Source organism: Bubalus bubalis, chromosome 2, assembly GCF_019923935.1.
Source record: "Bubalus bubalis isolate 160015118507 breed Murrah chromosome 2, NDDB_SH_1, whole genome shotgun sequence".
NCBI classification, from domain to species: Eukaryota; Metazoa; Chordata; class Mammalia; order Artiodactyla; family Bovidae; genus Bubalus; species Bubalus bubalis.
Genome location: NC_059158.1, coordinates 36,859,782 through 36,868,203, shown reverse-complemented (window position 1 = coordinate 36,868,203; position 8,422 = coordinate 36,859,782).

Genomic DNA, 8,422 nt, shown 5'->3' with positions numbered 1-8,422 from the left:
CCACCTGAGAACCACCACTGAGGGTATTCCAGAGCCACCTGGAAGCTTATTAAAAATGCCTAGGGACTTCCCTGGTGGTCCAGTGGTTAAGACTCCATGCTCCCAATGCAGAGGGCATGGGTTCAATCCCTGGTCAGGGAACTAAGATCACACATGCAGCCAAAAAATAAAAAAATAAAAATGCTCAGCACTTCTATCAGCTGCTCACTGAAATTAGAGAGCTCCAAGCACGGATGGTCTTTCAGGGCTGTCTTTCCTGTGACAACCTTAGATCCTGAGAGTTGAGTTCTGGGTCTGGGACAAAATGTATCCCCTTGGTGGGGGCCAAGGACCACACAGGGGGAACGTTGCGTCCTCCGGACCACAATGGCGGAGGACATTATCATTTGAGAAGGAGACAGGCTGTTCCTGGAGCTCACCAAGGAAGGACAAGCGAGAAGGAATCTCCTCCTCCCCGCCTCCTCTGGGCATGCTCTGCCCAGTGAGGCCCGTGGGTCACCTGTGTTCCACCCGCCCTTGTGTCCCCAGCCCCAGTGTGGCACAGGACACAGAGAAGGTGTTCATTTATCTTTGATTGATTAATTGATTAAGTAAAGGAACACATTGTCCCATTAAAAGATAATGCTGACCAGCCCCCCACCAACACCTGCCCCTGACCCTGGACCAACTGAAAAAGCCTCTCTGCGGGGAGGGAATGGCATTCATTGGAGAAGGGCATGGCAATCCACTCCAGTATTCTTGCCTGGAGAACCCCATGGATAGAGGAGCCTGGCGGGCTATGGTCTATACGGTCACAAAGAGTTGGACACGACTCAAGCAACTTAGCACGCACAAAGGCATTCATAGCTGTTGAAATTTCTCAGGTGGTTCTAATGTGCGAGCAGATTGAGAACAGCTCCTGTGGGGGCGTTGCCTCTCAAAGTGCAGCCTAGTGACCTCCCGGAGCCCTGGTTGATGGCCTGGACTCCAGCCTTGCTCCAGACTCACGGACTCAGATCAACTTGAGGAATGAGGGCCCACAGATAGGGTGCAGTGGTTTGCAGGTCCGACCTTGGAGACAGATCAACCTGGGCTTGAACACTGGCTCTGTCATTCATTAACTGATAATCCGGTACAACTTACTGCATTGTCTATGCTTCATTTTCTTCATCTGTAAAATGGGGACCTCAGAGAATCTGAGGAAAGAGTGAATGCATCTGGCACAGAGGAAGTGTTGTCCTAAGAGGAGACCCCGGGAGGCCACCTGTTTAGTGAGCACCTGTGGTTCTGACTCACACGCCAATGGGGACCCATTCTGTCCTGAGACTCCAGAAGTGTTTCCCAGACTTCCTAAGTGCTGGGAGGCTGAGTGACCTTCCCCACGGGTCTGTGGACCAGCCTGGCCGGTGCTACACGCACAAAATGGTGAACTCTTTATTGCACACATTCACACGGATTTTGACTTCACCTCAAGCAGATTTTTTTAAAAGCTGCTTTTAGTTGAATTGAAAACTCCATTGATCCAGGTAACTATTTAAATTTATAAATGATCAAGGACATGCTCAGGGGCCACACTGCATGGGCTCTTATCCATTTCAATATATGGACCTTCCAGAGATATTTGTCATTGTCTTTACCATCACCATCTCATGTAGGCATTATAGATACTTGCTACCAATTGTATTGACGTTGCCAACTAATTCTAGAAATTAAACTGGTTTTCTAAGAAGATGCACCATGCTGCTCATGTGACTCCAACCACCCCAGAACAAGTGGACACTGCAAGCCCAGAGGTCTAGATGCCTCTAGTTTTGGATTTTGGTCCTAGAAGGAAGCTCGATTTGGGCACTGTCCCAAGTCCTGGAATAGCCTGACTGCCTGGCAAGGCATGAGCCAAATACAGGGCTTCCTGGCTTTGTGCAAAAACAGCCAGAAGGGGCAGGATCTCCAACCTCAAACTTATCCTCTGACCCAAAGTTGTCTTAATATCCTCCTCAGCACTAGCTCCTTGATTTCTGAATGGGAGTTCTGATCCCCGCCCCACCCCCCACCTCCCCACCTGCCTGGCCTCTCGCCCTTCCTCTACCCTGCCTTCCAGTTCTGAGCCCAGCCTGGAATACACACTGCCCTTGGCCCCTTCTCTCTCGTTACCTAGAGTTGTGCCTAAATAGAGTCGGAGTTGTTTCCTCCCTTTGCCAGATGTGTCCCGGGATTCCACGGTCCGACCCACGTGTGTGTGCTTCTGTGTCCTTGGACAACGTTTTCCCATTTGCCTCTGAGCGGAACATGGTGTCTGAAAATGATTCACTCGGTGGGTGGGGGAGAGACAAGCCTTTCACCAATGTCTGGAGAGGTAGGGAGCAGCTCCTGGTGAAATGGCAACCCCAGGAGGCAGGGCGATCTTTCACTCTGCTGTATCTTCATCCTTTCTTTGCTCCCCAGTCCCTTTCTCCTTCCTCCCTTTGCCAATGTCTGCAGAATGGGGATACACAGTGGCAGCTGAGGTGGGCAGGCTGGTAGGTGTATGTTCAGTGGACAAATGTTGATCCTGCCCTACGGGCAGGTAGAGGTGATGTTCTAGTGGAGGCCTAAGGCCCTCAAGTACAGTCAAGATCAGGCCAGGGCTCCAAAGTCTTGCTTCCTTTGTGCTCCACCCATTCTATCTCCCGGGGTTCCCCTGTTTCAGAGTCTTTCCAGAGTTCCCTTTTCTTGTAGTTTCAGAAAACAAGCACGAGATATTTTTGTTTTAAAGCTTTCTTGCTGATCTTCATCAGTGACGAAGTTACCCATCCAAACAAAGCCTGACTTTGGTAGGCATCAACTCAAATCTGGACCACCCACCTCCACCCTCATGCAGAGTCCACTGAGACCCCTTCCCCCAACCTAGCTTTCAAGGACCCTTCATAACAAAGGCCCCCTCTTCTAGCCTGCAAGTTAGGAGAAGCCCTCTTTGTCAAACCAGGAGCCTCGGGGGTGTCTATCAGCCTCTTTTGTCCCTCTGGTGTCTGTATCCCTGATGTCCCCCAGCATGCCCAGAAATGACCTGGGTGGAGAAGCACCTAGTAAGTTCCTTCCTGCTCCACCTGCACCTACTCCAGCACATTTCCAAGGGCTGAAAGTCTCCTCTGAGAAGTTGATTGCTAAGTTTATCGCTTTCTCCCAGTAGGTTTTGTGGCCCTGCAAACACCCCTTCAAAGGGGAATACTATTAGTCATCTAATGGGTACGATTCTAATCAGATCGCTCTTCTCAAAGACTCAAAGAGCCAGCCAGCCCTGGGGGCCGGATGGTGCCGGGAGTGGCCACTGGAGTGGAAGACCAAGGTGACCAGGACTAAAGTCCCAGTTGTCACCATTTTTCCCCAGGGCCATGCATCCTGCATGGCCAGCCAAGCATGGTGTCCTGCCCAGGAGAAGACTGGAAACTCCATCCTGCCCTGTGTGATTTGAGTTCCTCCTCCCTTCCCAGGGAGCCTCAGACTCTGGGAGACCGGGGCCCCCTCACTGCACCCTGCCAAGGCTCCGGACACCCCCTGTTGTTTATGTCAACAGAGCGGTTTCCAGCGGGGGCAGGCTCCTGCCCACCAGGGGGTGCCTCGTGCCCGTGGCCTGTTGTTTGTATACCTCGTCTCGGTAGTGACCGAGGGGCGGGCACATCCAGGCTGCGTCTCTGGGGCAACGCGCTGTTGGGGTGCCAGCTGTCCCTGCACATAAAGCATCCATTCCATCAGCGGGCTCCCGAGGTATCTGCTTTCACAGAGTGAGAATTTAAACCTTCGCCTGGTGAGGCAGCTATTTTCCATTAGCCCCCTCGCGGCCTCTCTACTCCCTTCCCAGTGAGGGCAGCTCGGCTTCTGGCCGAGACCTGAGGAAGAGCCGTGCCTGACCCTGCTACCTCCTCCTCAGCGCCTCCTAGAACCTCGGAAGCTTTTCTGAAACGACCACGGGAAACAGGGCCAAAGAGGCAGGCCCGGGGCCTAACCCAGCTCCTCCCAGACACAGGGGGGCTGGGTCTCAAGACAGCGTGGGAGAATTCCCTCAGGGGTTTCCATTCCCACTCACCTGCTGTCTGCTGTCTCTATACCTATACCCCCTACACACACACACACACACACACACACACACACACCCCTCATACACAAGTTGCTCCCAGAGCTCAGTCTCCCTCCAAGAACACCTTCTCCCCCTGGTCCCCTTCTTGCCCCTCCTCCCTCAGACCCTGGCTTCAGGGGTCCTGGTAGCAGTCGGGACTGAAAGGTGAAGGACTTAAGACTCTAGAAGCCCAAAGCTCTGTTCTCACTAGCTGTGTGACTTTGGGCAAGTCACTTAAGCTCTCTGATCTCACTCCCCCCCCCAATAAAATGAAGGAAATACTAGTACCTACCCCAACATCCTTACGAGGTGTAAATGAGTTCATTTATGTGACCTGCTTAGAACCCCATCAAGCCCCAGGGAGGGTTGGGCTGGTGTCAGCTCTCACATGACTGAATTCCAGGCTGCATAACATGGTGGGAAAAGCATGGAACTTGGAGGCTGACAGACTTGAGTTCAAGTCCCAACACCCTGCTGACACCACTGAAATAAATACTTGTTTCTCATTTTCCTCCTACAGAAGCGGTTTATTGATAGAAACATACCCAAGAGTGCTAACACGGGGGAGTGGGGGGAGTGCCCACACTAAAACGAGGACAGTGGCAGCTGCAGGAGGAGGGGTCTGGCCCCTGGCACCCAACCCCTCAGATTAACTGCTGTACTCTGGGGCCAGCCAGGGAAACTGGACTAGCTTGGAAAGGAAAGCCAGGGACAAGGCAGGAATGTGGGCCCCTAGGAGGTGCCATAAATAGCCAGAGGGAGTCAGAGGGCCTCCAGGGAAGGGGGTGCGGGGGAAAGAGCAGTGGGAAGGGAAACTGTCAGTCATCAGTCCAGGGAGGTCCAGGGCACTCTCCTCAGTGTATAGATATGGCAGGGGTGAGGGATCGCGTCTTCTGGGAGGAACACGGACCACCTCTGTAACATCTCCCAACACTCAGAAAATTTCCACCACACTGTTTATCCCCACACTACAGGTCTTTGGGAGCTGCCCTGATTCCACATTTTCATCCCTTTGGCCATCCTGGAATACGAGCAATAACTCAGCCTTTGTCACAGGCGGGGACACTGAGGACCATCCAGAGATGCTAAGTGATTTGGCCAACATCATCACACAGTGAATCGAGGTCTGAGATGGGGATATAAACATGGATCTTCCCCCCCGCCAATCTAGGACATACATGCGTGCATGCGTGTGTGCTAAGTCGCTTCAGACGAGTCCGACTCTTTGCAACCCTATGGACTATAGCCCGCCAGGTTCCTCTGTCCATGGGATTCTCCAGGCAAGAATGCTGGAGTGGCTTGCCATTTCCTCCTCCAGGGGATCTTCCCCACCCAGGGATTGAACCCATGTCTCTTAGGCCTCCTGTATTGACAGGCAGGTTCTTTACCACTAGTGCCAGCTGGGAAGCCCCTAGGGCATACACTACAGCCAAAATATAAGATGATAGCTCATCAGTTGGTAAAGAATCCACCCGCAATGCATGAGACCCCAGTTCGATTCTTGGGTCAGGAAGATCCACTAGAAAAAGGATAGGCTACCTCTCCAGTATTCTTGGGCTTTCCTTTTGGCTCAGCTAGTAAAGAATCCGCCTGCAATGCGGGAGACCTGGGTTCAATCTCTGTGTTGGGAAGATCCCCTGGAGAAGGGAAAGGCTACCCACTCCAGTATTCTGGCCTAGAGAATTCATGGACTATACAGTCCTGGGGTCTCAAAGAGTCAGACACGACTGAGTGACTTTTACTTTCACTTTCACCCTCAGGAAGGAAGTCTTTCCCACAAGGGAATAGCGAGCTGAAAGGATCCCTCTCCCCACCTTCCCTGCTGCAAGACATTTTACTCTTCCTTAGTCCAGTAGCTGCAGCCAGAAGTGGGAGATGATGCTTTAGAGACGTATCCATCAGAGCTAGCTGGGCGCGGCCCTGAAAATAAGAACATAAGCTCAGAAGACCTGGACTTAAATCCTCGTGTGATCTTATACAAATCACCTTTCTGAGCTACAGGGCTCTAACCTGCAAAATGAAGACAATAATACATACCCCTGTGAGACAGGCGTGAGGACCAAAGGTGATAATGAGAGCCTGAGTGCCCGAATGCCCCCGCAAAGCTATTAAGACTGGGAGCTGTTCCTCGTGGGGCAGCACCTCATTCATGTCCGTATTCTTGGTGTTTACTCCAGGAGTGTCTGGCTCTTAGAAGCCCTCAATAATTGCTGATCAAATAAAAGGATGAAGTGATCTCTTTGCATTTAAATGTTGGTTGTTGGTGAGATGCTAATTATAATAATAACGTGTGTTTGTTATTTATCAGCTATCACCGCCTTTTCTCTGAGGACACTCACACTACTATCACTATCCTGTGCCTTACATCCCCTGGAAAAATGCCTGAAAAAAAAATAAATAACTTCTGGATAAGAATGCCAGAATTAGCAACAAGCCTAATAAGGAAGATGACCATATAGTCTCTGTACTGGGGCACTTTGGGAGTGACTGGGGAGCCAGTAACAATTATACTTGGACAACAGACATAAGCTATGACAGATCAAAATGCTTGGGCCTCTTACTCATAGGGTGCCATGCTGCCCAGAACTCTCCGGAGGAGAGAGCCCCTGATCCTCCCAACCATGCTGACTCCTATCCTCTAAGTAGACCATGGAAAGGGTCCCCTACCTTCTCATCACCACCCCTGACTAGCTCCGGGAGCTATGTTCAGACTAGTTCCCCAACATTCTTAGGTTCCTCATTTTCAGCCTCTTGGTGACTCTGACCCCCACCTTCTATTGCCCTGAGAATGTTTGCACTCCCCTAGACACAAAAAGCCATGGCCCCAGCTCAGCACCCACCATGTGAGGACCAAAATTCATCCAGTCCCTCCTGACACTGCTCCAGCTCAGGGGCTGCTCCAGGCGCCCCAGTCAGCTTTCATTAGTTTCAACAGGCTTCTAACCAGTCCTTCTGCTTCTGCTCTTTCTCACCTTTGCTCTGTTCTCAACAAAGCTGCCTGGGTGAGCCTACAAATATCTGTCAGACCATGTGACTCATCTGTTCAAAGACAATGTCTTCCTATCTCACTCAGAAAAAGCCAAGGTCCTTAGAACAGCCCCTAAGGCCCCAGCGTACTTGTTCAGTTGCTAAGTCGGAGCTGACTCTCTGTGACCCCATGGACTGCAGTACACCAGGCTTCCCTGTCCTACACTATCTCCTGGAGCTTGCTCAAATTCGTGCCCATTGAGTCGGTGATGCCAGCCTACTTAGCCTTTGTTTATCTCTCTGGCCTCACCTCCTAAGACTCCCAAGCCACACAAATGTCCCTACTTGGTCCTGAAACACACCAGGAATGCTCCCACCTGAGGACCTCTGCTCCTTGGAACACTTCCCCCTTAGATATCCCTAGAATTATTTCCCTCAGCTTTTTCAGATCTTTTCTCAATTATTTCCTTTTCAAAGTTCTTCTCTGGCCATCCTATTAAAAAAAGTGTCACTCTGTCCCCCTTCTCTGCCTTTTCTTCCTAGCAGTACCAAACAGACCATGTATATTACTTACCCTGTATATTGTCCAACCCCCTCACTCCATGAGGGCAAGGATTTTCCTTTGTTCTGTTCTTTGCCATGCCCCAGTAACTGAATCAGCCCTTGGCATATAATAGATGCTCAATAAATATTTCTTAAACAAATAAAGGACCAAATGAGAGGGAACACACACAGCAGTTGAATGTTTGGCCTCAGGAACAAAAAGTCCTCATTTTAATCCTGGCCCTGCCGCTTTGGGGCTGATGACCCCAAACAGGGCCCTTAACCTTTCTGTGTAAAATGGGGATAATCCACATGACCTCCCAGGATGGTTGAGAGCATTAAGTCCGATGTCACACAGAAAACACTAAAGTCACTGCCTGGCCTATTTCCAGAACTCTAAGCTTAGTCAATGGCAATATAGTTACTTCTGGAGGCTCCCAGTGGCTGTGATGTTGCATTAGGCATCATTATAGGCAAATCAGCATGCACTCCCTTTGGTTAACAGTTCACAGTGTCTTCCCCATCGGCAGTACTTATCCCCCTCACCCCATCTCAGGACCCTCCTTCCCTGAACCCAAGTTCCCCTAGTCAGGCTGGCCTGGGTCCCTTTCGACACAAGCCTTGTCCCGCTTAAACCTGAGAGAGCTCCCCTCTGAAAACTCACCCACCCTAGGTCCCTTCCGCAATCTCCCCAGGCGAGCTGGGTTGGGGAGAAAGAAGAAAAAACGGTTAGGGAGGAAGAGAAAGAGAATGTGAAGACCTGTGTAACCCGGTGCGGGGGGCAGGGGTGCAGGCCAAGCCATCCCCACCTGCCAGCTTCCTGTCTCTGCTTCTGATAAATAG